We start from the raw sequence: 27,230 nt of genomic DNA, 5'->3' as shown, positions 1-27,230 counted from the left end.
TGAACAGTTTTTGGTCAGCTGAAAAAGCCCTTTGGGCAGCTGAAGACCCCCTTTGGGTAGCTGATCACCCCCTTTGGGCAGCTGAAAACCCCTTTTGAACAGCTGAACACCCTCTTTGGGTAGCTGATCACCCCTTGGTCAGCTTAAAACCCCTTTGAGCCACTGAACATACCCCTTTGGGCAGCTGAAGACCCTCTTTGGGCATCTGAAGAGCCCTTTGGGCAGCTAAGCACCCCTTGGTTAGCTGAATACCCCCTTGGGCCACACTTCACAGCCTGTGGCTGTAGTTCACAGGGCACTCTCCATCCTCTTGCATCTCTAGCAGTGGGCAGCTTTGAGGTCCCCGTCCAGAAGCTCTCTGAACCCCAGACCTTTGCTTCAGAGGGAGGGAGAACAGGAGGTAAGAGCCATCGCTCTGGGGTGCTGTGCTGGGTGTGGGGGGTACTTTTCCTGGCCCTGGCCTTTGCTGCTTTCTCTTCTCCTTTCACAAGTGCTGGAGCAGTGCTGGAGGAGCAGAGCTGGCTGAGGAGCCGAGGCTGGTTCAGCTCCCCCTGGCTTTGCCGGAGCGTGGGTGCCTGAGCAGCGCGTTTTGGGGTGCACTGCACTGCAGTCACTTGGTTCCTCATTGCTTGTGTCAGGTGGAAAGAGGAGGAAAGCATTTCCTGCCACGGCAGCAGAGTGAATGAGCTCTGAGGGGCAGAGCAAGAAAAAGCTTCAAACAAGTAGCTGGCAGGAACCTGCCAGCTGTGCCAAGGCAGGCAGTGCTGTGTGCTAGGACTGCTGCAGCACTGCCCTTGCGGGAGCCCAGCACTGCTCCTCCCTGGCTCCTAGAAGTGAGGCTCTGGAAGTGCCATCAGTCATCCGGTGGGAATGAGGGAAGGAAAGCATCTCAGAGGTGGTTAGGGAGAAAATAAGAGAGCTGTGGCCTGAGGGAGAAGACAGGCTCCAATCTGCCATCAATTCTTGGCTCTGGCACTGGGGTTGGGAAGCCTGGGCAGATGAATTGGTTTCTGCCCCTCAATTTCCAGCCCCCAAAATGCCCCTGAAACTTCTGTCAGGAATTCAAGTAGCACTGTTAGAGCTTTCTGTAAAAGCTGAGACAGTAGGGACTAGGTTGAGTTTGACAAGGCAGTGGTCCTCACTCAGGGGCTCTGGCACTGCTTGGTGCTTGTGGCGAAGCCAGAGAACAACCTCTTCTCCTCTGTCCACTGCCAGAATCCAGCTGGGTGCCTCCTTGCCAGCAAGAGCAGGTGAAGCTTGGCTTCAGAGTTGTAATTTTAGTCCCTCCCTGTTCTAAAGCCAGGGAGTTCTGTGTTGTCTTCCTTGCTGCTCTCTTTGGTTTCTTCTTTGTTTTGTTTTCGCTGGAAGTTCTTCCCAGAGCCTGTCGGTGATGAAGGGAGTCAGAGGTGAAGAGCAGCAGGAAGAGTGTGAGAGCAGCAAGGCTCAGGAGCTGGTTCCTGCAGAGGGATTCAGAGAGCACCTTTTGCTGGGGTGCTGCAGAGAGGGACAGAGGGTGGCTGCACGCCTACGGCAAACGCATTTGACAAGGACGAGCAGCCAAGCACCCAAGCGAAGGCAGCAGCTTGCTTGTCTTCCTCCAAGCACAGTCCCACAGGACTTCGTGCTGGGGTGTCTGACTTCCCTCTCTCATTAACTAGGATTGAAAGACACTTTGCTAAACTTCTCATTTTCACAGCCTGCAGCAAGCTGGGGTGCAAAGAGAGGAGGGGGAAAGGGCAGGGACTGCAGCTGCTGCCTGCTGCAGCGTGTGCTGGGGTAGCTCTGCCCGAGGAGTGGAAGGTGTCTGTGTCAGGAGATCCATTTTGTATCTGCAAGGTGATCTCTTGCCACTGAGCTTTCTCTAAGCAAGAAAGCTCCCAGCATCCCAGATCACCAAGGACCTCATCTCTCCCATCCTTAGCATGAGTCATCTGTTAGGAGCAAGTATCTGAGTCCCAGATAATTAATCTCCTGTGATTATGGAGGTGTCATTGCATCCTCACCTGCCTTCTCTTCCTCCTCTCAAACGAATCTTTGGCCAGGCTGTAGGCAAGAGGAGAGGCTGGGGAATGGTAACGAGCAGCAGAGGTGCGAAGTGAAGGGGTTTTATCTCCATGAGCACACACTGCTAGTCATCGGCAAGGGCTGTGCCCTGGGGCGCAGCAAAGGCCTGGGCTACGCGTTGGGTGATGGCAATGATCAGCAGTAGTGGATGCAGGAGCTGGGAGTGGTTCAGATTTCGGGCATCAACAAGGATTTCCAGTTGCTAGAACCAGGAGGAAAGCTGCTAGGCAAAGTGTCACCTGCCAGCTCGGTGCTCTCCTGCCCAGCCTGCGGGCACACGGGGCAGCCAGGCACACCACCGGGCTTGCATCCTTCCCCCCACACTGTCTCTGTGTTCTCTGTGCCTCTCTGCCTTTTCTCTACCTGTGGTTCCCTCTTTTAATGACAGGTAAACCTTCCTTGGCCTGTGGTGGTGAGTGATGGGAGAAGGGGGAGCAGAAGTCCCAGCAGCAGGTCAAGGCCAGGCACAGACTGGATTGCTGGAGCTGAGGCTGACAAGGGCAGTGACCCCTTCTGCCTCCTGCCAGTGACCTGCAGAGCAGAGGAAGTTTTGCCCTTCTCCTCCTCCCTGTAACACCACCAGCTGCAGAGTAGGCTGAGCGCAGAGGTTCTGTGGAGAAACAGGAGGGGCAAAAATCCCCAGAGATTCATAGGATGGGTTGGGTTGGGCTGTAAAAGGGCCTCACAGCTCATCCAGTGCCCACTCCCTGCCATGGGCAGGGACAGCTCTGCCAGCACAGGTTGCTGAAGGTCACACCCAACCTGGTCTTGAACACCTCCAGGCAGGGGGCATCCACAGCCTCCCTAGGCAAGTTGTTCCAGTGCCTCTCCACCCTCACTCTAAATCACTTGCTTTGTTCCTGCTCTCAAAGGGTGGGCAGCTGGCCTGAGCTCAGCAGCAGTGTGCTTGGTGCTGTTTGGAGGGTTTGTCACCCAGTGTCACCTGGGAAGCACTGCTGGTGGGGCTCAGCTGTCACCACGGCCAAGCACTTTGCTCCTGCTACTCAGAAGATAATCTGCTGGCTTCAGTTTCCTCCTGTAAGGAAATGCAAGGCAAATGCTGGAGAGGAAACTCTTGCACAAGGAGGTGAAGTGAGTCACTTGTGGTTGTGCTATCGGGCAGCTGCAGAGCTGGGGCCAGCACTTGGTCCCACCAAGGCAGCTCAGCTTGAACTGTCTGAGGGCAAATGGAACTTGGAGCTGCAGAAAAGGGGTTGGCTGTGTCCTCTTGTGCTTCTTGGGATGGTGGCAACTTGGCAGGGCAGAGGGCAATGCCCTTCTAGTGTCAAATCTGAGGGTGTCATCCTCTCAGGGGTGTGCAGTGTGAGCCCTAAGTCCTGCCTGGACACAGACAGGGCCCCTCTTGCAGCATTTCTGCCCTCAAACACCTTCAGTCTTGCCATGGTCTGAGTTCATCTTCCCAGCATTTCTCCCCTCAACCCTCTTCAATCTGTCCTGGGGAGCAGGAGCTGTTTTCCAAGCAGGCTGTGGCTGCAGCCAGGGATGCTGTGACTACTGCACCAGGCAGGATGGCTCATCTGAGGAAAGGGGAAAGCAGCTACAAAGGAAGCAGCTCATAAAAGAGCATTAATAAGTGGAGAGGCAAGATCTGATGGCAGCCTTTTGAGTGCAGCCCCAGTGCTGCACCAGCTATCCCCAGACTGGCAGGAAGGCTGAGCTGGTTGTGGCTTCTACGTCAGCTTAGCTTGGACCCAGCACTTGTGAAGCAAAGCATGCAGCAAGCTGCGGGGAGCTGCCAGGAGTTCTGTTTTGCATTTGGATGGAGCAAGTCGGCTCACAGTGGATGGTTTGATGCTATGAGCACTTGTGCAGGGGCTGGACAAGAGCTGTGGGTCACTGACAGATGCTGAGAGCCTCCCTCAGCTCTTCCCAATGCCATTCAGTGCTGGGCACATTGCTCACGTGCAGAGCTCCCACCAAAGCCCTGCTCATGGCAGCAGCTTCAGTGGCTTCTCCCACATCCTTCAGTGGTGGTCTCCTGATACTCCCTGTTAAACCTTCTGTGGCCTTCCCAAAGCTGCCCTACCTGAGTGCCTCCCATGAGCTGCCTCTGCTCTCTGCTCAGCCTGTCCACGCTTGCCCACCTGCCCTGCTTGTTTGCTCCCTGCTTTCCAGCCCTGCAAGGTGGCAGGGGCTCCTCTGCAGTCTGGATCTGGGGTGTGAGAATCATTTCAGTGGGAGCAAGGCCTCGTCCAGCCTGGCCTTGGACACCTCTGGGCAGAGGGGGACATCCACAACCTCCCCAGGCAACCTGTGCCAGTGTCTCTGCAGCCTCACTGTACAGACTCCCTTTCTGGGTTTCTGTTTTCTTATGTGGCTCCTAAATTGCTGTCAAATTGGAAACGAAAATGTGTGGACAGAGGTCCCATTTGCACATCCAGGGTCAGGTTCCTGGTCCTTAGAGTCATGGAAATGTGTTTTGAGGGGTGGAGGCAGGCAGTGGTGAAGGATCCTTGAATCTTTTATGACTTACTTGCTAAATGAATCTTGTCTTGCCCTTGCAGCAATCGTGCTAACAGGCTGAGCTCTTTGGTGGCTCTCCCATGCCCTCCAGCATTCCCAGTGTGGTTGAGTCACTATCCCTGGAGATGTGTAGAGGCTGTTCAGATGTGGCACTCAGCTTAGTGGAGAGCTTGGTGAGGAGGGCTAATGGCTGCCCGTGGGGGTCTCCAGGGTCTCCAGCCTGTGTGGCTCTGATTCGAGCGCTTGAGCGCCCTGGCAGGTTTTGGTACCTGCCACACCAGAGCCAGCCCTGTTCAAGAGGAAGGACAGGCAGCCCTGCTGGCTCCCCCAGGAGCTCTTCCCCTTCAGCTCCCGAGGTGCTGCCAGCCTCTGCGTGCTGCGGGGGTCACGCTTGGGAAGGGTTTGACCTGGTATCACATGGCCACTGGCAGCACCTTTTGGGTTACAGCTTTAGGCACAGGGATCGCTCGAGTGCTGGCCCTGCCTGGGCGATGCTCCAGCCCCTCCCAGACACAGAGATTTTCAGAACTCGAGTGAAGGAACAGTGAGCATGTGGCAACGTGTTCACACCTTCTCCTTCCATCTGCAGCTCCCACCTGCTGGGCCCACAGGTGCCATTTCTGCAGGTTGCCTCTCTGCAGCGGGCTGCAGCCTCCCCCAGGCTTGTGTAACTCCTTTTTGCCTCGCACCCACAAGCTCTCCCTAACCTGTGGCAAGTGGCTCCAGAGATGTTTCGTAAGCAGCTCTTTCCTGCCTGCTCCCCACCGTGTTCCCTTGGAGAGCCTTACCCACGTCTGGTAGGAGCCTGTTTCAGACCTGACCATCATCCTCCTTCCCCTCCCTGGCCCACTTGGGTTTTGTGTCTCCCTGTGGTAACTCAAATCCTTGTTTCTGCTGTCTCCTTGTCTCTTTGCTCACATGTGGTGATTCTGTGCTCCACAACCTCCCTGGAGGTGTTCAAGGCCAGGCTGGATAAGGCCTTGAGCAGCCTGGGCTGGTGGAGGAGGTGCCCCTGCCTGTGGCAGGGGGTTGGCACTGGAGGATCTTGGAGGTCCCTTCCAACCCAACCCATTCTCTGACTCTCTCAGTCTGTGAGTGTGACATTGCAGCACTGTTCTTACCTCCCCTTTGCCAGCTCCACAAATAAGGGCAGTTTATGCTGGCATCTGTGTTATTTGTAAGACCTTCTCCCTATTCATCACAACAATTGGGTTTCTCCTCTCCTTCCATATGCACATGCAACATCTCAGCCAGCTTTCACCCTTTTCTTTCCTTTTATTGCTCAAATTGAATTTCTCAGAATTGCATTTTGCCTTCCAAGCAGGCCTGGCCGTGCAGGCTGCTATTGCTGCTTTTGGCAGGCATTAGATTTCCCCACGGATGAAATATGGACACCCTTAGCTGGCTCTGAGTACTCCAAGGCTGTCAGCAGAGGCTGCAAGGATCAGTAGCACATTTGGAGTGGCTTTTCCTCTGCAGAGCTCTGACATGGAAATCAGTTCTATAAAGTGGGGGAAGATAGATCCATGGAGCCTCAAATGAGCACATCTGCTGCTGCCTTCTGGACACCCACAGCTCTGCTTTGCCCCTGTGACCTTCTCTGAGGCAGGGGACTGAGGCTGCTCTCTGACTCTGTCAGAACTCCCTGCACTGGAGGCTCTGGTCGATGTGTGTGGCTGGAGCTGATGCTGCTTGCCTCTTTGAAAGGGTATTTCATAGGTGCACAGAACAGGTTGGGTTGGAAGGGAGCTTCAAGATGCAGGGGCACCTCCACCAGCCCAGGTTGCTCAAGGCCTCATCCAATCTGGCCTTGAACACCTTTCCATTGGAATGGGCTGCCCAAGGAGGTGGTGGAGTCACTGTCCCTGGAGGGGTTCAAGACAAGACTGGATGAGGCACTTAGTGCCATGGCCTAGTTGGCTGGATAGGGCTGGGGGATAGGTTGGACTGGATGATCTTGGAGGTCTCTTCCAACCTGGTTGATTCTATGATTCTATGACCTTCAGGGAGGGGGCATCCACAGCCTCCCTGGGCAGCCTGTGTCAGTGTCTCCCCACCCTCACTCTCAAGGAAGATCCTCATCTCTAGTCTCAGTCTCCCCTCTGCCAGCTCAAAACTGTTGCCTCTTGCCCTGTTGCCACAGGCTTCCAGGGCTTGCTCTGAGGGGCAGCAGCACCCAGGCTGACAACAGTGGCATCTGTGAAGTTGTGAAGGTGGAGCCCTCTGCTAAGGCTCCAACACAGGTGCAGCTAAAGATGAGGTTGGTGAGATGAAGCCAACTCGCCCAGAGGCTGTGTTGTGCAGGTAGGCTCAGAACCAGGGCGGGTGCATGTGTTTGAGCACGGCCAGCAGCTTGTGGAGGAAGGTTTGTCTGAAGAGCTGAGGCAAAGCCCAGCAGATGCCCAAGCTGAAGGCACTGGGTCCTCTCCTTCAGCATAGGTGGGTGGGTAGGACAGACCCTCAGAGCCAGAAGAGGCAGTGTGCCAGGCTGCTCCACAGGGAGCTGCACTCTCTGCGTGGGGAGCAGAGCTCCCAGCCCTGGCTCTGCAGGTGTGAGAGAGGCTGGCATGGGAGGGAGGGGCAGCCTGCAGCCCTGGCGTGGGGACGGCACAGGAGCCAGGGGCTGCTGCTGGAGCGAGAGCAATGGCACTTGCCTCTGTGGAGGGGCAGGGGTGGGGCTGGTGACAGACATTGCTGCCAGGGCTGTGCCTCCAAAAGGGCAAACCCTGGGGCTCTGCTGTGCACACTGCCAGGGAACCTCCTCACTGCCATCAGCAGATGAGAGCAAAGGTCAGGCTCGCTCGCTGCCAGGTGAGGAGCCCTTTCGGCCCAGGGGCAAAGCCCATGGCAGGCCCTGGTGACCTGGCAGTGTCTGTAGTGGGGCACAGGGTAACAGAGCTGGCTGCTCAGGGTCCTGAGCCACCAGACACGGCTACGGGATGCCTCCCACAGCCTGCAGCTCCAGCTTGCTGTTTCTGCCCTTCGAAAGCCTCTGCTGGCTCTGGAGCAGGGGCTCGAGGTGGCTGCTGGCCACAAAGCTTGCCACTTTCCTGGCACTTGATGAGATCAAGCCTTTTAGCCTCTGGGTTTTGTGTTCCTCAACACAAAGGGTGTCACAGTGACTCGTGTGCTATCAGGGCTCACCTCTCCTCTGTGCCTCCAGACTCCTGCAGCAGCAGAACGTTTCAAGTGGCACAGCTGTGCAGACTCAATTATTGAAGCCTTTCCATTCTCCAGCCTTGTTTTCAGCTGCCTCTGCCTTGTCAAATCAGATTGAATCCAAGAGGATTACACGTTGCACTGCTTATCCCAGAGCCTGGTGGCTTTGCAGGCTTCAGCAGCTCTAATCCAGCAAATTTGGGCAAAACCTGACACAAACCACTGTAATTCCTTAAGTCAGAATTCTTGGAGCTCTTTAGCTCAAGCAGTTCCTGCTGAGCAGGGATCGAAGCTTGATAGGGAGGTCTGGTGTGTGACTGGGTCAGTTTTCAGATTGCCCTCTCACCCAAACCCAGCCAAGACACAGGCCTCTGAGAGACCCCAGGATGATGTCCTGGGCACCTTGGGGTGATGCAGGATGTGCCCAGATGATTTCCCCTCCAGCCCCAAGGCTCCAGCCTGGGTGGGTCTGTAACTAGTGGCACATAGGAACTTCTACAGAGCTCATAGAGCTTCTAAGACCAAGCTCAGGATGTGTGGAATTCTTGACCACCTTATCCAACACACAACCAGAAATGATGCCAGGTTGAGGTCTGAGTCTTCCTACACAGGAGGCGAGGGTTTGATCTGCTGCTCCACGGGGTTCACAGATCAAAGCAGCCCAGTGTGGGTAGGGATTGCTCTGAGGTAGAGCCTAGAGCTACTTGCAGTGCCCTCTACACACAGTATGCATCAGGCCAGTGCAGAAGAGGGAAGCAGAAGAGCAGAAACCTTTCAGGAGGAAGCCTCCCAGACCCTGCTGTGGGCCAGGGCCACCCCTGAGGAGCACAGCCACAGCACTAAGCATCCTGGTCTGTGGTGGCAGCGTTTGTGTGATGCCCTCAGAGTGCTGGCAGACATCTCAAAAGGCTTTAATATCTCATACAACATCAGCCAAGGGCTGGCTGCTTTGCCAGGTTTTATCAAGACAGCTGAGACAGACTGGCAGTGCTGAGCACAGTGCAGGGTGCTGCAGGGCAGACAAGTGCAGCAGAGAGATCTTGTGCTTAATATCTTTTGTATTAACACCAGCTGTAGGCAGGGCAGAGCTCTGTCTCTGTGTGTCAAGCCTGAAGCCAACCACCCACCTCTGTGTGCTGAACCTCAGCTGTTCTTTGCCACCTGGTTTAGGGGTCTGCTTGTCTTGGACAGGAGATGCAGCGTAGGTGGCAACTGTGAAGGGTTGGCAGTATTTGAGCAGGGAGGATGTGGAGGTGCAGTGAATGGACCAGGCAGGTGACAGTCCTGCAGCTTCTGAGCAGAGGCTGAGTGTGGCACCTCGGCAGGGAGCAGGAGGAGTTAAAAGCTGGGGAAGAAGTGAGGGAGCAGCTGAGTCACGGAGGCAGGAGGCTGGGGGGTGTGTGGGGTGCTTCGTGCTGCAGTTCAGAGGCAGAGGAGCAGCATCTCAGCTGTGGCTGCAGCATCTCAGCTGTGGCTGCAGCTGGTTTAAAGCAGTCCCTGAGGAAGATTAACTGCAGGTACAGCAAGAGCAATGCATTTCCAGGATGGATGAGCAGCTGAGCAGGTTCCTGTGGAGGATCATTTGTCTCACAGAGAGCTCAGGGGTGCAGCCCTGTTAGGGCATGGGCACCAGGAGCCCATTCAGCAGCCCAGGCAGGGCGAGGGGCTGCCAGCTCAGAGGTGTCTGAGCACAGTTGTGGCATCAGCCCAGGGAAGAGACTTCCCACTGTGCTCCCAGCTACACCCCAAGCCTCAGCACCTCGATGGGTTGCAACAGAGCTGCTCCCATGGCTGCTGGATGCCTTTGCAGAACACAGCCATGACCTGCAGGAGCTAAGCCAGAGAACTGGACTCACTTGGAAATTCCTCCTGGTGCTTTGTTTGACTTATGCTGCCTTTAGCATTTGCATTCCTGTGAGTGCCAGGGGACACTGTATGAGGTCATGAGACAGACCTGGGCGTGGCCTTGAGGCAAATGGAGGATGCTGAAGTGTCCTCCACCTAGGGCAGTGCTGCTCTGCCAGACATGTCCTACCTTGCCCCTTGGTCATCAGATCAGCACGGAGATGCTGCCAGGAACGGGCTGCCCAGGGAGGTGGTGGAATTGCCATCTGTGGAGCTGTTCAAGAAAAGCCTGGATGGGGTACTTAGTGCCATGGTCTCTTTGACTGGATGGGGCTGGGTGCTAGGTTGGACTGGATGAGCTTGGAGGTTGATTCTATGATTCAGGCCTCACAAACACTGGATTGAGCAGAAATGTGTCATTTAGGCATTGAATGCTAATGATGTGTGAGGTTACTGCTTCCTCTGCCCTTAGGCTCAGGATAAAATCAGGCCATGGGTCTTTGTCCTCTCAGCCTGGGTCCCCAGGCTGGGGCCAAGCTCAGGGTTCCCTCCCTGCAGTGAGGGAAGATGCTGGCATGCACCTGGGTGCTGCTGTGGAGGTGGGTAGGGCTGGGGTCCCTAACCAACGTTGTGTGTATCTCAACAAGCTGCTTCTTGCCGTGTCAAGGTCCACCAAAGGAATCCAGCCTGGAGACACACTTTGAGTGGGGCAGTGCTGTGCTCGCTGCCCACTGAGGACTTTGGCTCCACGCATGAAGAACTCTCCTGGAAACACTTTTTCTGGGCAGCCTTTTCTGTCAGTATTGATGACTGACCTTGGCCACAGGATTCTGTGACTCTGCTCAGCTTACTTCACACGAGTAAGAGAGAAATTAGGAGCTTCAGAGTCTGAGCAAGGGCGCAAAGGTAACATCTGAGAGGGTCTGCAAGTTGGTGCTGGTGCTGGTTGCACCACATTTCTGTAGATGCACAGAACAGGTTGGGTTAAAAGGGAGTTTGAAGATCCTCCAGTTCCAACCCCCTGCCATGGGCAGAGACACCTCCACCAATCCAGGTTGCTCAAGGCCTCATCCAGCTTGGTCTTGAATACCTCCAGGGAGGGGACATCCACAGCCTCCCTGGGCAGCCTGTGACAGTGTCTCCCCACCCTCACTGTCAAGAATTTCTTCCTCATCTCCAATGTCAGTCTCCCCTCTCCCAGCTCAAAGCCATTCCCTGCTGGCTTCAGATGCAACAGCACTGACTCTCCAGCAGAAGAGGGAAGAGCTTCAGTTTGGGGCTGAAAGTGCCTTTTCCTCCTCTTAGGCTTCTGCATTTGTATTTCTCCTTTAATCTTGTGGTCACTTTTCAGCAACTCCCGCAGGGACTTTTACTTCCTCCTCCTCTTCCCTGGGAAGAAGAGCTCCCAAGGAGTCTGCAGCTATGCTTCAAGCACTCTGTAAATATGAACTTTGAAAAAACAGATCTGCCTTTTCCCAGGTGAGAGTCAGGCACCTCTGGAGGGAGCTGCAGGTGGTGATGGATGAAGTCTGGAAGCCCATTACAAGCATGAGTCGTTCCGCTCCCTGCTCTGCTTGGTTTGTGCCTAATTGTGGCTAAGCTTTAAATGAAGCTGGGTGCCAGAGCTGTCAATCCAGCCCAGGAATGGCACAGAATCTGGCTGCAGAACTTGTGCTGCTCAAGGCAACCTGCACTGGTAGTCAGAGCAGGAGGTGGCCCAGATGCTTCTCCTGCAGCCTGGGCAGCTCCTGGGGTGGTGCCTGTGCTGCTGTGATCTGAGCCTGTTGTCTATGGCCCTACAGCTCTGAAGTTGACTATTGTGATGCTAAAGAAGTCTTTCTGCGTGGATCTTCTTCCTGTTGCCTGCAAAAGGCACATGTGGGGGCCCCAACACAGTATTCTCCTTTCCTGCAGGCATTGCTTTCAAAGGCTCTTTCAGCTTCAGGGGTATTCCCTGCAAAGGTTGGGGGTTTCCACCTCCTTTTCAGGCAGAAAGCAGTGGTCCACACCTGGCCAGCAAGCTGTGGATGTGGGGCTGGGAGTGAGAATGATGTTCTGACCATGTGGGGCCATCTGGGAGTGCCCAAGTTTCAACGCTGGCAAAAACGCTCCCAACGCCACTCACCTGCGCTCTTCCCACGCCGAGCTGAACCCAGCAGCTCAGGCTGCTCGCAGAGCCTGTGGAGTCCTCATCTCTGGAGGCATTCAGCACCTGCCTGGACGTGTTCCTGCCCGACCTCCTCTAGGTGAGTCTGCTCCGGCAGGGAGGTCGGACTGGCCGATCGCCAGAGGCGCCTTCCCACCCACCGCGGTGATGCTTTCCCCGCAGCGATGCTATCAGCGTGGCAGAGGCTCACTGCCTGCACCCTGCCAGGGCAGCTGCAGCTGCTGCGGTCCCGGGGGAAGCTGCTCAGCTAAGCTAAGGGAGGCAGAGCAGATGGAATGGGTCTTTCGAGGCCAGGTAACTGCCCCAGAACACGCACAGCTGTGAACCCCTGAAGGCAGACCCGGCCCTGCCAAGCTAGCAGGCAGTGACTGCTCTCAGCTCTGCCTTTTTAAGCAGATCCTTTGCCCTCTCTGTCTGCTCCCTGCGCTAGCACCCAGGGCTCCTTGAGGCACCACCTACGGCACCACGGAGCCAGCCCTTTGTGATGGTGGATGCCAAGGTATGGTCAGATCCCTGCGGGGGTAGCTGAGGAGTCTCTCTGCTGCTCGTAGGCATTGCCTTGGCTGCAGCTGCCTGACCTTGCATGGCAGCAGCCCTCCCCTGAAGGTGCATGGTGCGGCAGCATGGGGGCAGGGCAGTGCCCTGCAGCAGCCAGAGCCTCCAGAGCTCTGCAGGGCTGGCCTGGTTGCCATCTCCTAGCAGCCCTGTTCTGCCAAGTCACCCTGGCTCTGCGAGTCAGAACGGCTCCAGCCCTGCCTGCTGGTGGGCAGCCGCGGAGAGCCAGGCAGCAGATGCAGTGTGGGCAAAGGCTGCACGGTGCAGCCGAGAGCAGAGCCAGTGGGAAAGCCTCTGTGAACCTCGGGGCTCCAAGGTGCACACTGTGACTTGAGCAGCACACCAGGCTTGGTGGTGCTCACTTCTTCGTCTTCTGCACAGGGAGGCTGCTTTGCAGTTGGGGCTGCTCAGCCTGCAGAGAGAAGGGTGCAGGGAAACCTCAGAGCTGCACTTCAGTATCTGCAGGGGACCTCCAGGCAGGCTGTTCAGAAGGGGCTGCGGGGGTAGCACAGGGGCAATGACTTGGAAGTGGAGCAGGGCAGACTCAGATTGGACATGAGGAGAAGTTCTGCACAGTGAGGGTGGGGAGACCCTGGCACAGGCTGCCCAGGGAGGTGGTTGAGATCCCATTCAAGGTCAAGTTCAATGTGTTCCTGTGCAGCCTGCTCTAGCTGGAGGTGTCCCTGCTGCCTGCAGGAGGAGGTTGGATGAGATGCCTGTGGAAGGTCCCTTCCAACCTGATGCAGCCTGTGAATCTGTGAGGTGGTTTTTGAGGCACCACTGCCATGGTGTGTCTTTGCTTGACAGCTGGTGGGATAGTCCAAGACTAAAAACACACAAACCCCACGGGAAGGGGAGAGGAGTTGGCATAAAGTGTTCTTTGCCAGGCTGTGGGGGCACAGCAACGAGAGAGAGGCTGTCCATGGAGCTTTTGCTGATGGCTTTTGTACCGAACATTTTGGTGTGTGGGCCTTGGTTGTGCTCTGCTGTGATGAACCAAAGCAGGTGAACAATGCTTGTCCCTGCCAGCCGACCTCCAGAGCCCAGCAGGTCAGCCAGGAAGGGCTGAGAGTGGCTGGGATGTGCTGTGGAACAGGCCCAGTTCTGCTGCAAGAGCAGAAGAACTTCAGAGAAGTCACCTGCCTGACAGGACAGGAGTTGGAGGCTTGTTTCTTTCGTCTGGACTTTGAAGAGACCTAGATGTTGACAAGGGCTGATGGGAGAGAAAGGTGAAACCTGGTAGCTGAACTGGGGCTCTTCTGTGGCTCCTGCTGCCACTTGCTTCTGGTATTTCAGCTCCACGAGACCTGGAGAGAAAAGCTTTGCAGGTTACCTTCTCAGGTCCTGAGGAGAGCAGAGCACAGCTTGTTGGGGTGTGCCTAGCCTTAGACAAGAGAGCTTCCACATCCCCCCAGCACCTCCCCTGCAGTGCTGGCCGCTAGAGCTGCATTTTAAACCCTGGACATGTGGAGAGCTGCAGCTGTGAGCCCTCTCAACAAGGCTAGAGAGACTGGCCAGAACCCCTTTAATCTTCTCTCCAGCTCCAAGGCAGGTGGCATCACTCTTATCACCCCCAGCCTCCTCTCTGGCCTGGCTGCAGCATGATAGCAAGGTCAGGTCCCACCAGAGGCCCCCTGGTGTGCTGCCCTTCGCTGCAGGATGGTTTCTCCACGCCTGTTCTGCCTCTCCCTTGCTTTGGGCTCGCTGCTGCAACTCAGCACAGACGCCACCCTCCTGTTTCAGGCCCCATTGTCCGCGGCTGGAGGATGGGGTCTCCTTCCAGGCTCTGCAGGTTTGGGTTAACCCCCAGCTCAGCCTCTGCTCCAGGTGTGCTGCAGGTGCCTCAAGCCCCAGAGCATGGCTCCAACCACTGTGGAAGGGCCATTTCCCACTGCATGGGCTCTGCTCTCTTTAACCCACCCTGGCACCTCTCCACAACAACGTGGCACTGTTGGTTTGTGGTCACCCTGCAACCTTCAGCCACCCTTCCAGGCATTGTTTTGCTGCAGAAGACCCCAGGGCACTTGCACAGCTGATGGTTGCTGCCCACCTCATGTGCCCCTGCTGGAGCCCAGTCTGTTCCTCAGGCCTTTTGCCCAGCTTGTCAGCACTGCTTTGAGCTGTCAGCCTGCCCACCCCTGTGCCCTTGTGCCCACTTGCCTTGCCTGCAGCTGATAGGCATTCTCCAGTTCTTCATCACCTCACCTGTACCTTTACCAGGTACATTTCTTTCCAGCTGATCCTGATGGCTTTGGGCACAAGGGACCTGTGTGGTGCTTCACCTGCCACCCTCTCCTGAGCTGGAGAGCTCCAAGGGACTGAGCCTTACAGGGGTGGCCTTGTTGCCCCCTTGCAGCAGCAGCCCCACCACAGAGCTGGATGCACTTCTGGCTGGTGCAGTAAGCCCTGCTTTGTGTCATGCCAAACAGCCCCTGCACTGCCAGGGAACTACACCTGAGGGCCAGGGGCTGTGCTGGGGAGCTCTGTGCAGAGCCTCGGCGAGCCTGCTGGTGTACTGAGGACACTCAGGTGGTGCCAGCCAAAAACCAGTCATCCCCAGTTGGCTCCCCCAGTATTCAGTTAAAAGGAGACTGGTACAGAGCCTGCCCATGTGTGTTGGTGTGGAAATCCTGAGAGCAGCGTGCAGGGTTCAACACCTTGGAGTGGGCACTGTAATGACTGCCCTAAAGTCTGGCACTAGACATCCATGTTTGCCTGCTGCTGACTCAGGGCTCCTCTTTCAAACTTGCTATGAGGAACAGGGGCCGAGGAACCTGAAGGTCTGTGCTGGAGAGCACCACGTGAATTCCAGCACCTGGAGCTGGCAAAAAGCCCCAGTGCAGATAAGGTCTGCAAACAAACTGGGATTGTAAGAGCCAGTTGTGGCCCAGCAGAGGTGGTAGTGGAGGAAGGGGCACAGGTTAGGCTGGCAGGAGAAGAGAATCTTGCAGAAAGTAGCCCTCCATGGTTGTAGCCATCTCCTCTCTTCTCTGCTCTCTATATCCAGAGCAGATTTCCCCTCCCTTGGTCAGTCTCGCTGCAGGCTCTGCTCTCTCTGGGCTGAACCCATCTTGGGGGCACCTCTGCAGAAGACTGTGGAGTAGGAGGCTGACCCACTACGCTCAGCTGTCCTATTAATGCTCTCCTGGCTTGTGCTATAATTACCCTAAAACTAGATTTTTCTAACTTTCATTCCCTCCCAGCTTTTTATAGCTCTGGGAATTAATTATTCAGAGCTCTGGCAGGTCTCAGCAGCTCTTCCCCTCCAGGTCTGCTGGACACGGCTGCCTTTGGCTCTGGCACAGCAGGGGAACAAGGGAAGGACTTCAGCCAGATGTTGGGCATGCTGCATTCAGTGCCTCCTCCTCTGCCACCAGCCCCTCCAGACACTGCCAGCCTCTGAGCCACACAATATCTGAGTTCCCCTCCCTGGCACTCACAGGCTTTGGAGTCTCCCTTTGCCCATTGCAGGCTGATGGCATCTGCAGGTGGTGGGGCAGCAGGGACTGCACAGCTGAATGCCTCCAAGAACACCCTCAGGTTTTGGCTGGGACAGAAGTGAAGTGGAGCAGGGGTGCAGTGGGGAGGCTGAAGGAGAGCCCAGACCTCCATCCTGGGAGCAGCCAGCAATCTTCTTGTGCTGTCCGACAGCGGGCAGAGGTGGGCAGGCTCTGGGGGGCAGGTCAGAGGGGTGCATCTCTGGGGTGCAGGCTGGGGGAGGTGGCTTTACAGCCATGGGGCCTTGTCTGAATTTGACTGGAGCTGGAATTTAGGAGGCATGTTTGGAAGGCATGAAGCCACCGCAGCACAGACCCTTGGCCAGCACAGCTCCTTTGGATTTCTCAGCTGGGGCCAAGGCAGTCTCCAGTCCAGGCATGTGGGAGCAGTGCCAGCTGGGATGCCAACCCCCATCACCCCAGGAACCACAGCCTTGCTGAGCCCTGCTCTGAGCAGCACCCTGGGTCCTTGCAGGTGGCCTTGCAGAGGCTGAACAGCAGTGCAAAGGGAGGCCCAGCCTCCTCTGCCTCCTGCCCCTGTTTGGGTAGGAGCAGAGCAGTGACACTTAAGGCAGGCAGGAGCTGGGGCAGCTGCTGAGAAGGCAAATAGGAGCCTCCAGACATGGGGCACTCTTCCAGCCCCTTCCTGCACAGCAAGCATGGGAGTGTTCATTTGAAAAGCAAAGAAATCATCGTTGCAGTGGCTTTCCCCCCAGTTCACCACCTTTGAGGGCTCTCTGCCCAGGCCTCTGAGCTTCATGGCACTGTACATCCCAGGGAGGGGGAGCTGGACTCCCCTCCTGCAGCAGGGGCCAGGTGCCCTGCAGGCACAGCTCTGGGCAGGCAAAGGGCTACTACGACTCACCCATGGGGAGGGCAATGGATGGCAGCACACCCCAGCAGCAAGCCACCCTCCAGCAGAAGCAAAGCACAGTGGGATCGGGGCTTTCCTCAGGGCCAGGGGCTCCAGCCACCTGTGCCCACCAGCCTGGCTCCTCCACAGCTGTGAGCCCTGTGAGGCTGCCCATCCCTGGGGCACACAAAGCCACCCTGAGCATCTCCTTCCCTGCTGGCATGGGCAGGGACTTTGGACTGAGTGTGTGGGAGGTTGCATGCAAACATTACACCTGTCAGGAGGAGAAATGAAGGCTTACTGGAGGAGAAACCAACCTTGACCTTCCTAAGTGGTGTCTCTGAAGGGCCTGGCTCCCCCTGTGTCCCAGGGGACAGCTGCTTCAGTTGCTGCTGTAAACAGCTGTGTCGAGGTGTTGGACAGAGCCTGCTCCAGAGCCAAACACAGCACCTGATGCAGTTGAAGCTGATAAATGCCAACCACTCACACCCCCTTGGCTATGGCTCCACTCGAGTATCTTGGGTTTGGTATTCCAGCATGAGTCAGGCAACAGCACAGCGACTGCTGAGGACATTTCACTGCAAACCAGTGATGAGTCAGAGGAGAGATGCAGCCCAGCTTTGCTGGTGCAGGCTGGGGCTGCAATTTCAGAACCCAAATTCCACATCTGGAGTTGTCCACAACTGAGGTGTTCAGAGGATGGCTGCACTTGGATTGCAACACCACCACAACCAAGAGATGGAACCTGCTGTGGGGAAGGTGGCACCGCTGTCTGGTGGACAAGACCCCTCCAGAGCAGCAGATTTCCTGCAGAGGTGGCTCAGAACCTTTTTTCCAGTAGGAAAAAATCATTGCCAATGTGAAAGGAAAGCACAAAGAGGAGCAGCCAGGAGAGGAAGACACTGAAAGACCCTAAAGGCTGCAGGGTCTTGACTTTCTTCTTCCTGCCCCTGCTGCTGGAAGTTGTTTACCTCCCTTTTTGTTACAAAAACTGGGATTTTGTCTGCCATTGAAGCCTGGCTGCACCCAACAGGAGTCAGGGCAAGGCAGCAGTGGTGTCCGTCTCTGGAGCTCGAGTGTGCAGAGCAGAATCCTGCTCTTTGCATGTCTGGAGACAAACTGCAGTGCTGAAGCTCTTCTGCAAGAGGTGGCCCAGTCCAGCACGCTCTAGGAATTTGTCTGGTCTAGGAACTCACTGGCAGCACTTCAGCACCTCTGCCAGCAGGAAGGAACGTCTCCAGAATCTGTCAGACACAACTGATGTTGTTGGATCCCCCCAGCAGCCAGTAACTGAACTTCCCTTTCTCGTCGCTAGCACCGTGGGATGGTTGGGTTGAAAGGGACCTTAAGGATCAACCAGCTCCTGGTGTGAGTTAGAGCCCCAGGTGGGAACACCAAGGCCAGAAGTGCTGGGGGTCTCAGTGTGCCCCAGGATCACAGGTGCCACCCAAAGCCCTGCTGCCCACTGCTGGCAGTGGCTGTCCCAGTGCACAGAGCCCAGGGTGGAGCTGAGCTCTTGTAGGTGCAGCTCAGACCCAGGGCGTGCAGGCTGTGGAGCAAAGGACGTGTCAGGATTTTAGCAGCCTCAGTTAAAGCCCTCCCCTGCCCCACACCTTTAAGTGCTCAGGCCCAGCAAACTCTGTGGCAGGCCCTGGGCTGCTGTGCAGAGAAAAGAGGCTGCTCACCCTTCCCTGCTCTGCAAGGGTTTCCCCTTCTTGCCCAGAAAGCTCCCACATCAAAATCTAAGCCATGGGAGCCCAGTGCCTGGCGCAGCACCCGCAGCCTGGCAGGCCAAACCCAGTCTCTTGCAGATCACCAGGTAGCAGTATGTGCCATGAAAATGTGCTGCTTCAATTCATAAGCTGCTCACCTCTCTCAGACTCTTGTTTTTTTAACATCTCCACCCTCAGCCATTCTATTCTTGGAGACAGTAAGCAGGCAGCCAGATCTCCTTTGTGCTGCTTCCCTTTGGCTTTGGAAGGGACACCAATGTGTTCTTACAGATGGAAATGTGCCCGAGGGTCTGGCTGCTCGGGTGCTAAGTCTCCCTAAAGGCACTGGGGTATCCCTGGGGCAACCTCCATACAAAGGCAGGTACCAGAGTGTGGCTTTGCCCTTTGTCCAGCTATGCAGAGCCCTGCAGAGAGACCCTGCCAGGCTGGATGGGTGGGCAGAGGCCAATGGGGTGAGATCGAACAAGGCCAAGTGCAGGGTTCTACACCTTGGCCACAACAACCCCAAGCAGCACTACAGGCAGGGGACAGAGTGGCTGAGAGCAGCCAGGCAGAGAGGGACCTGGGGGTGCTGGTCAACAGTGACTGAACAGGAGGCAGCAGTGTGCCCAGGTGGGCAGAAGAGCCAGTGGCATCCTGGACTGGCTCAGGAGCAGTGTGGCCAGCAGGACAAGGGAGGTTCTTGTGCCCCTGTGCTCAGCACTGCTCAGGGCACACCTTGAGTGCTGTGTCCAGTTGTGGGCTCCTCAATTCAAGAGAGCTGTTGAGGTGCTGGAAATTGCCCAGAGAAGGGCAGCAAGGCTGGGGAGGGGCCTGGAGCACAGCCCTGTAAGGAGAGGCTGAGGGAGCTGGGGGTGTTTGGCCTGCAGAAGAGAAGGCTCAGGGCAGACCTCATTGCTGTCTACAGCTCCCTGAAGGGAGGTTGTAGCCAGGTGGGATTGGGCTCTGCTCCTAGGCATCCAGCACTAGAACAAGGGGACACAGCCTCAAGCTGTGCCAGGGCAGGTCTGGGCTGGATGTGAGGAGGAAGTTGTTGGCAGAGAGAGTGATTGGCATTGGAATGGGCTGCCCAGGGAGGTGGTGGAGTCCCCATGCCTGGACGTGTTGAAGCAAAGCCTGGATGAGGCACTTAGTGCCATGGCCTGGTTGGCTGGCTAGGGCTGGGTGCTAGGTTGCACTGGATGAGCTTGGAGGTCTCTTCCAGCCTGGTTGATTCCATGATTCTATGATCTGCTCTTCTCAGGCTCAGTGCCAACCATCACAGCTCTTCCTATTCCTCTTCCTTGGCAGGGAAGCACCTGAGACCATTCCCTGCTAAGAGGAATAAGAGCAGTCAGACAAAGGTATCCTAGTGCCGCTCTTTCTGTCACTTCTGCCTGATTTGCTGGCACGGCAGGCAGGCTGCAGATGAAGAAACAAGCAGAGATCACAGTAAATGTGGTGGACTCGAGTCCTCTGAATGCTCACCTGCCTCTGCCCCCAGGATTTCCCAGGACACAGAGCTCTTGCAGCAGAATGTTCAGGCATGCACTGAGAGAAAGCAGCTGCCTAGGTGTGGATCTGAGCAGACCAAGGCTTGGCTATCTCCATGTAGCACTCTCCAAAGGGGAGAGCAGAGCTGGGAGGATGCAGGCTGGGAACAGCAGCCCTCACAAGCTCATTGCAGGAATGGGACAGCAGCTTCTTTTTATCTCAGGTTGTTGGTGAGCAGCTGATGGCTTTCTCCTTGCTTCCCAAGGGTTTCTGTAGCTCAGGCATTACTCAATATCAAGCATCAGGACTCAAAAGCTACCTGCTTTTGAGCAGTCTTGGCTGCACTTCTCTGTCTGGCCTGCAGCATCTTGCACCTGGTGCCAGCCAGAAGGGTGCAGAACGGGTAGAAATGATGGCAATGTCCTGCTCAGTCCTTCTTGTGTGGTCCCCAAGAGCTGCTGACCCCAGAATCGTTTCCATCACTCATGTGATGTATTGTGGGCTGCTCTGCAGGGCGCCAGAGTGCTCGAGGAGAGAGTGCCCATGGCTGCTTCTCCAGCACGCTCCCACTGACCAGAAGATGCCCCCAGGTTTCCCAGCATGAGCAGCTGGGTGGCAACCACATTAAAACTGAAAGCAGGACCAAGTGCCACAGCTGTGTCACACACACAACAGTGGCACTGAATGCCACAGAGTGACTCTCCCAGGTGGCCTCAAGCAGGTACATGCTGTGTCACCACCTATTTGTAGTGATGAAACCTGGCCCATCTGCAGCCCCACGGACACCCATGTGTGGACAATGCTGTGCAGGAGGGGTTCGAGGGGACATCGAGTGAGTTACCCACCTGCCACCACCTCCTGCAAGAGCCCAGCTGCCACCATGGGAGGTTGGCAGTGGTGGTGGCCTCGGACAGGTTTCCCTCACGTGTTCCTGGTGGAGTTTGTTAGCGGTCTAACTGCTCAGGTTCCTCAGTCTCTGGGCTTGTTCCTTGCCTTGGGCTGACATTGTTGTTACTCTCTTTCCTGGTTGAACCATTTCCGAGCAGCCTTGGAGTGGCTGGTGCTGAGGAACACTTTAATCTCGCGTCCCCGTGCGCAGTTGCAGTGCGCTCAGGCTCTGGAGCACACGTGAAAGGTTCGGGGTTTGGTTGGTTGCTTTTGTGTTGGGATTTTTCTTCCTTTTGCTCTCCTTATACAGATCTGTCGGCTCGGTGCAGAGATAAAAGCTGCTGCGGTGGTGATGGGAGGGGAGGGGGGGGCGTTGTTTGTTCCCACCTCCCCTTGCCTCCCAAGGTTGGTTGCTAAAATCTTTTAAGCATCTTTTTATGTTGGTGTGGTATTGATTTCATCTCCATTCGGCTCTTATCTGGAGACTGCACTGAGTGTCCTTAGTTTCCCGCCTGAGGAGGGAAGGTGACTGCACAGAGACAAGGCACGGTGGCAGCTGCAGGGAATTCCATGGGTTTGGCCTGAAAATGTGGTAGGCAAGAGCTGGGAGAAAGACGAGTCCTAAGGGGAATGTGCCCCTCTCTCTGTGCTGCTGCTGCAGGACGCGTTTCTGAGCTACTCTCCCAGCTGCCTCCCTCGGGAAGCGGATTAGTATCAATCCCTAAATCCCTCCATTTTGTGATGGGGCCGCGGCAGGCAGTGCAAGTCTCTGCTTGGCACAGCACCGCCAGGACTGTCCCTAGCCGGGGGGAGCTGCACCCACCCACGGGCCCGGCCGATGGCATCGCATCAACCTGCACCGCGGCCAACCTCACTGCGGGACGCTGCTGGGATGGGGGCATTGCTGGGATGGAGCGGAGCAGTCCGGGTGGCAGAGGGACGGGTCCGCACCCCCGTACTCGCTACGGGCAGCGGGCGGTGCGCTGAGAAGCTGCGGTGCCACCGCCCCCACCGCGCTGCCGATTCGCGCCGGGCCCGGCGGGGTCGGTGCGGCAGGAGTCCCGCTCCATCCTTCCTCGGTTACTCTGGCATCAAAAAGACGGGGGGAAAAGCCCCGAACCCCTCAAACTTTCTGCCCGCCCGGCGCGGCCAGCAGCGTGCGCGGCACGACAGGCGCAGGGTGCGCGACCGCGCAGCCGCCTCCCCGCGCTGCCCCCCGGCCTCGCACTTCCTGCCCGCCGGCGGCCCGGGGGGCGGGCAGGGCCGTACCAAGTGCCCCGGCGGGGCGGGAGCGGCGGCGGCAGCGGCGGGGCGGCTCCGGCGCGGGGCCCGGGGCTGCGCGCGTCCGCCGAGCAGCTGCGCGCTGCGCTCCGCCCCCGGCCCGCCCGCGCCTCGCCGGGGAAGTGGAGCCGCGGCCCCCGCTGCCCGCGGTCCCCGGTGGCAGCTCCTTCCTCCCCTCCTCCCTCCGAGCGCCTCCCGCCCATTTCCTCTCCTCCGCCCCGCTCGCCGCCGCTCTGCAGGCGTGCGGCTCGCCCCGCCGCCACCGCGGGCTCCGAGCTGCCGGGAAGCCCCCGCGCAGCCGCCGCCGTTCCCAGGCCGCCACCGGACTCCGCTTCGCCAGCCGGGTAAGGACCGGGGCTGCCCCGCTACCGCCCGCGGGAACTTCGTCGGCCGCGCTGCGCCCTCCGCTGCAGGGGCTGTGGGAGAGCGGGGCCGGCTGGGGAAGGGCTGTTCGGGAGCCAGGGGCAGGAAGGTCCCGGCGGGTGACGGTTGCGGAGCGCACTGTACGGTCCGCACACCGCCGCGGGGCGCGGAGCCGGGCGGGGCGGGAGCTCCCTTGGCCTGTGGGAGCCGCGGAGCCGGGAGCTCCGAACAGCAGGGACGGCAGCTGTGGCCCTCCCCCGGAGCGGAGCGGCGAGTACCGCCGGCACCGCTCGTATGGGTGTGTGTCCGTACCTGTGTCTGGGCACATGCAGTCCCCTGGGAGGAGCCCCGGGTGGGGCTGGCCGCGGTCCCGCTCGACGGCGGCTGACGGTACCCCCGAGCCAGCTCCCGCCGTATGGGCACTGCCTGGAGCTGGTTCCCTTGGACCCGCACTCCCTGCGTGCCACCTCTAGGAAACGCCGGCGTTTGTCCCTAGCCAGCGGGGGGGTGGGGGTTAAGATGCTGAGGTGTCCCCGGTCCCCGCAGAAACACTCAGCTCCCGGAGGTGGTGAAGGCGTTTGCCCTCCGTGGTCTGCATCGAGCTGCCCGGGCACCGAGGGGAGCAGGGTACACCGTGGGCAGCAGCTGCCGGAACACCCAGGGTGGCAAGAATTAGGGAACACAGCGAGGCGAGTGCTTTTCCGAGGCAGTTTCCATGAGAATAAGTTTGTGCTGCGTTTGGGTAAAGGTCAGGATGCATCCTCTGGAGCGGGAGAGCGTCCGAGCAGAGCAGCTGGTGCTCAGCAGGGCTCCGTCTCCTGCTCGCAGCTGGGTGATGGATACCTTTGGGACAAACCTCTGAGTTTCTTCACGGGAGCACCTGCAGGAGCCGAGTGGTGCCCGGTAATGCCAGCCACAGCCGAGGGGCTGGTGGGGAGGTTCGTTTTTTCTGTGGGGAAAAGAAGGCAGGAATCAGTCACTGACTCCCCAAACCCTTCTGCGGCTCTCCTAGCAGGAGCCATCTGTCATGGCCTGGGGTTCTTCAGCTCCCCTGAGGATTAACTGGAGCTAAGCAGGGGCTATGCGAAGAGCCCCTTGGCACGGTACCCTGCCTGGGATCCTGCTAGCATTTCCCGCTGGCATCGCTGGGTTGGGGATCGGAGCCCCCGCAAGGGCCCGGTGTCCACTTTGCTGCAGCCGCCGCAGCAGCTCTGCCCAGGTGTTTGGACTCGGGCAGAAGGATCCTTAAGCTGCTGCGTGTGTTTGCACCCAACGTGGCAAGGCTGGGCGAAGGCAGATGGCAAAGCTGTGTCTCCCGTTGGGCTGGGCAGGGAGGTGCTGCCCAGCCAGCAGAGCGTGTGCTGCTTCGTTCTGACACCGATTTTCTGCTGCGCCGTGGCTTTTGCCTTCAGTTTTGGATTTCTCAGTGTAGAGGTGGAAGTGCAGGAAACTGGGAGAGGAAGAAAGCGTGTGGCCGTCGCAAGGCTGGCAGCAGCCCTGCCGAGCAGCCGGCGCACTGGCAGGGACGGGGCTTTTGTTGGCACGGAGCAGCCCGCCCAGGACTGCTGCGGCGAGCGGAGCGCTGCCAGCCCCAGCAGCGGGGCGTTCCGGCAGCTGGATGCTGAACTCGTGTAGGCGCAGGCAGACCCTGGCACGCAGCGGGCATGGGTCGACGCGGGCACTGCTCGGCTCGCCGCGTTGCAGCCGGCACCCTGGTGCCTCCTCTGCCACCCGAGCCGCGGGCATGGCGGTAGGCTGGGCTGGTCTTTGGGAGCCGATGGCAGAGGTTCCCGTGTAGCCTAAGCAACGTTGAACTTGGCTTATGGCTATGGGAGGGAAAAAAGGCAGAGGCAGGCGGCAGGTCCGTGCGGGGGGGCTGGCTGGAGATGGCTGCGGGTAGCAACGCGAGCTGCAGGATTTTACCGAGCAGACAAGGCTCCGTGCGGCGCTGAGTGCTTGGTGAGCAGCCAGGAGCGCTGCTGGACCGAGGGGACAATCTGCATCCAGAGTCTCCATTACTGGGTGGTTTTCCCCTGCTCTTGGTGCCGTGAGAGGAGCGAGGCCGCACTGCCTGCGTGTGCAGGGTGCCCCAGCCCCGTGGCAGGAGGAGGCTGCTGGGCTTCCCTGTGGGCACGGCTTGTGGGGTGCCGTCGGGAGCAAAGGCAGCGTTCTGTAAGGTATGGAGAAAAAAACCGGGCTTTAATTCTTTTAAACAGTGTTCTCCTCACGTCCCTGGGATACCTCCCATCATGTGGGATCAGCTTCCTTGTCTGTGGCAGGGAATAGTTTGTGCCCAACTTGAGCACCTGCGTGGAGCTCAGCTTGGACTGGAGTTCCATGTCTTCTGGCAAGAGGTGACTTGCCTTAGCTCATGCTGGCTGTTGGACTGTGGGATCCTACCCATTGCCTGTGAAGGGATTTTTCTCACGCAATATGGTCTCATTTCAGCTTTAATAAGCAGAAAATGTTTAAAACCAGTGCCCGAGGTTTCCGTGGTTCCAGCAATTCTCTGTAATCCTGGGAGGATAATAAATGCCAACAATTATCTGCACTTCAGCAGCCCTTTGCTGCGTGAAAGCCTTGGTGGGTCGCTGGTGTTCTGCTAACCTGCTAATTAACCCATCGATTGCTGCATTGTGTGCCGCCTCCTGCCTCTGGTCACGCCCTGCTGGCAAAGTAGTTGTGAGCCCTTAAACAATGGGGGCAAAAGCTCCATGAAGGAGCTCCCCTTCTTACCTCCCTGAGCCTGTCCGTGCACAGGGGGAGAGCGTTCTTCAGCTGCACCTCCCGGGAACGTGACCTTTCTGGAAGCTCAGTGTTGTGTTGATTAATGAGTGGAAGACCCCTGGGACGAGTCCTGCTTTGATTGCACTAGAATTGGAAGAGAGGAGCTGGGGGGGAGCAGACCCATCATCGTCATCTAAGGAATATTGCAGCTGTGGGTTGCAGTGCATGCAGCGTGCCTTTGTTATCGTTAATGCTGCCTGTAATGCACACTGCAGCTTAGGAGGTACCCCTGGAAACCAGGGTGGATGAAATGGCAGCAGCACTTAGCTTCAGCATCCCATGTCTCTTTGAAGTCAAAGCGAGGGGTAAGGGGTTCTCCCTGGTGGTCTGTGTTGGTTGAGATACTGTGGAAAGCCATGCTGGCAGCCTTGCATACCAGAGATGCTAGCCACAGCTTGGTCTGCTTCCCTCTTCTCTGGCACAGTGTGGAGGAGCTGGCTGGATCAGGCAGCACCACCGGCATGGAGCCTGACTGGGAAGAAAAAGCCCAGCAGTGACACTGAACCATGGCTGTAGTTAGACACAGGTCATACACCAGCCTTCGAGGCCTCCTGCCAGCTCTTTTGGTGACTTGTACAAAGGTTTTTACCTCGTGGCGTGCTGCCCTCTTTATAGGAGGGCTCTGGCTGTCTGAACGGGAAGGGAAGGGCTGCAGCGGCATGAATTGCCTGTTTAACATCGAAGGGAAAGGATGCTTGCTAGTAGTGCACCTGCTGCAGGCTTCCTGTGCTCAGAGGGGAGCCGGTGATGTCCCTTTAAACAGGCACTTGGGTTGGAGGACACTGGATTTGGGTGACAGGGACACCTGGAGACTTGCAGGGTGGAAGGGGCTGGTGGGCGCCTGCGGAGCGGCTGGAGAGGCAGCGTGCCGAGATCCTGCGGCGCCTGCCAGCAGCCCTGGCGTGGCTCGGGCAGCTGCTTTAGCCATCAAGCTCTGCTTTCGTCTGGGACAATGGCCTTATTGTAGCCAGCTAGCTGCTGGACTGGCCCGGGTGACAGAGGGGTTTGTTTGTGATTCCCCAGCCGTGCAGTGCACCAGCGTGGGGAGAATGCTTCCCACCAGTGGAGGTGCCAGGAGAATTTCACACCGTGTGCCCCTGGGTCTCCTCCCATGGGCAAAGCCCAGATCCTCCCAAGTGCTTGCAAAGGCAGGCATGTTATGGGTGGCACAGCTTTGAGATGGGAGAGGGAAACACATCTTGCTCACGCTTGAAGGTTGGCATGTGGCTCCTGCAGAGTCAGTTTGGAAGAGGTGGGGGTGGGAAGAGGGAGGCAAAGCAATGCCTCGGAGGGGCTGGGAGCCAGCAAGGCCTGCTGCAAGCCTTCCTCACCAGCTTCCAGCCACCCCTGCTGCGTCCAAGCTGGGGGTGTGCAGAGAGGGATGCTGCAGGAGCTGGTCAGGATCTTTTTCTCCTCCCTGAAGGACACCATGCCCAGGATGCTCTGCCCTTGGCAGCTCACCCAAGGGGTGAGGGCACACAGCTCATTGCAGAGATCATGACAAAGCCAGCTTGTGTCAGGAGCACCCTTCCCTACGGGGGAGGGCATTGCAAGTGCACAACCACAGCACAGCTGGAGTGGGGAAGGTGTGCTCAGAGGACAGCACAGCTGGAGTGGGGAAGGTGTGCTCTGAGGACAGTACAGCTGCATTGCAGCGCTCAGGGAAGGGCCTAAGAACCACATCTGTTAAACAATTTAGAAAGCCCTGGATGCCCTTCACCCGAGCTGAAGGGAAGGCAACAGCTTGAAATGGTCTTGGGATTGTGTGCCCAGCAGGTGCTAAAGCACCACCTGGAACAGGCCCAGGGCTTCTGCTGATCCTGTGTTGCCTCTCCTCTCCCTGGTGTTGGCCTCCTCAAGCCCCTGTGCAGAGAGCTGGAGATGCTGAGTGGGGAGAGGGCAGCAGGCTCAGCTCAGAGGGCTCGTCATGGTCAGCTGCTGCCTTGGCTCTCGCTGGTCTGCATTTGTGCCTCTTGAGCTCCTGTCGGCTCCTGTCCAGGACCTTTCCAGACAGTGAGCTCTGCTTTGCTGAGGGCTTACTGAAGGAGGCACTTGAGGAAAGGGGATTGGAGGTGCAGATA

General features: G+C 57.5%; 1 protein-coding gene across 2 annotated transcripts in view; it reads left to right on the top strand.

The window, feature by feature from the left end:
• Window positions 1-22,098: 22,098 nt before the first annotated feature.
• The window catches only part of HPCAL1 (hippocalcin like 1), a 58,027-nt gene continuing 52,895 nt past the window's right edge, over window positions 22,099-27,230 (top strand). For both annotated transcript variants that reach the window (XM_064146332.1, XM_064146331.1), the window contains exon 1: window positions 22,099-22,343. The gene's annotated coding sequence lies outside the window, so the exon portion shown is untranslated. The remainder of the gene's footprint in view (window positions 22,344-27,230) is intronic.

The sequence above is a fragment of the Pogoniulus pusillus genome, chromosome 7 (assembly GCF_015220805.1).
Source record: "Pogoniulus pusillus isolate bPogPus1 chromosome 7, bPogPus1.pri, whole genome shotgun sequence".
In the NCBI taxonomy this organism is placed as follows: domain Eukaryota; kingdom Metazoa; phylum Chordata; class Aves; order Piciformes; family Lybiidae; genus Pogoniulus; species Pogoniulus pusillus.
Note: the sequence above shows the minus strand (reverse complement) of the source record. Positions and strands in the feature narration are given on the sequence as shown.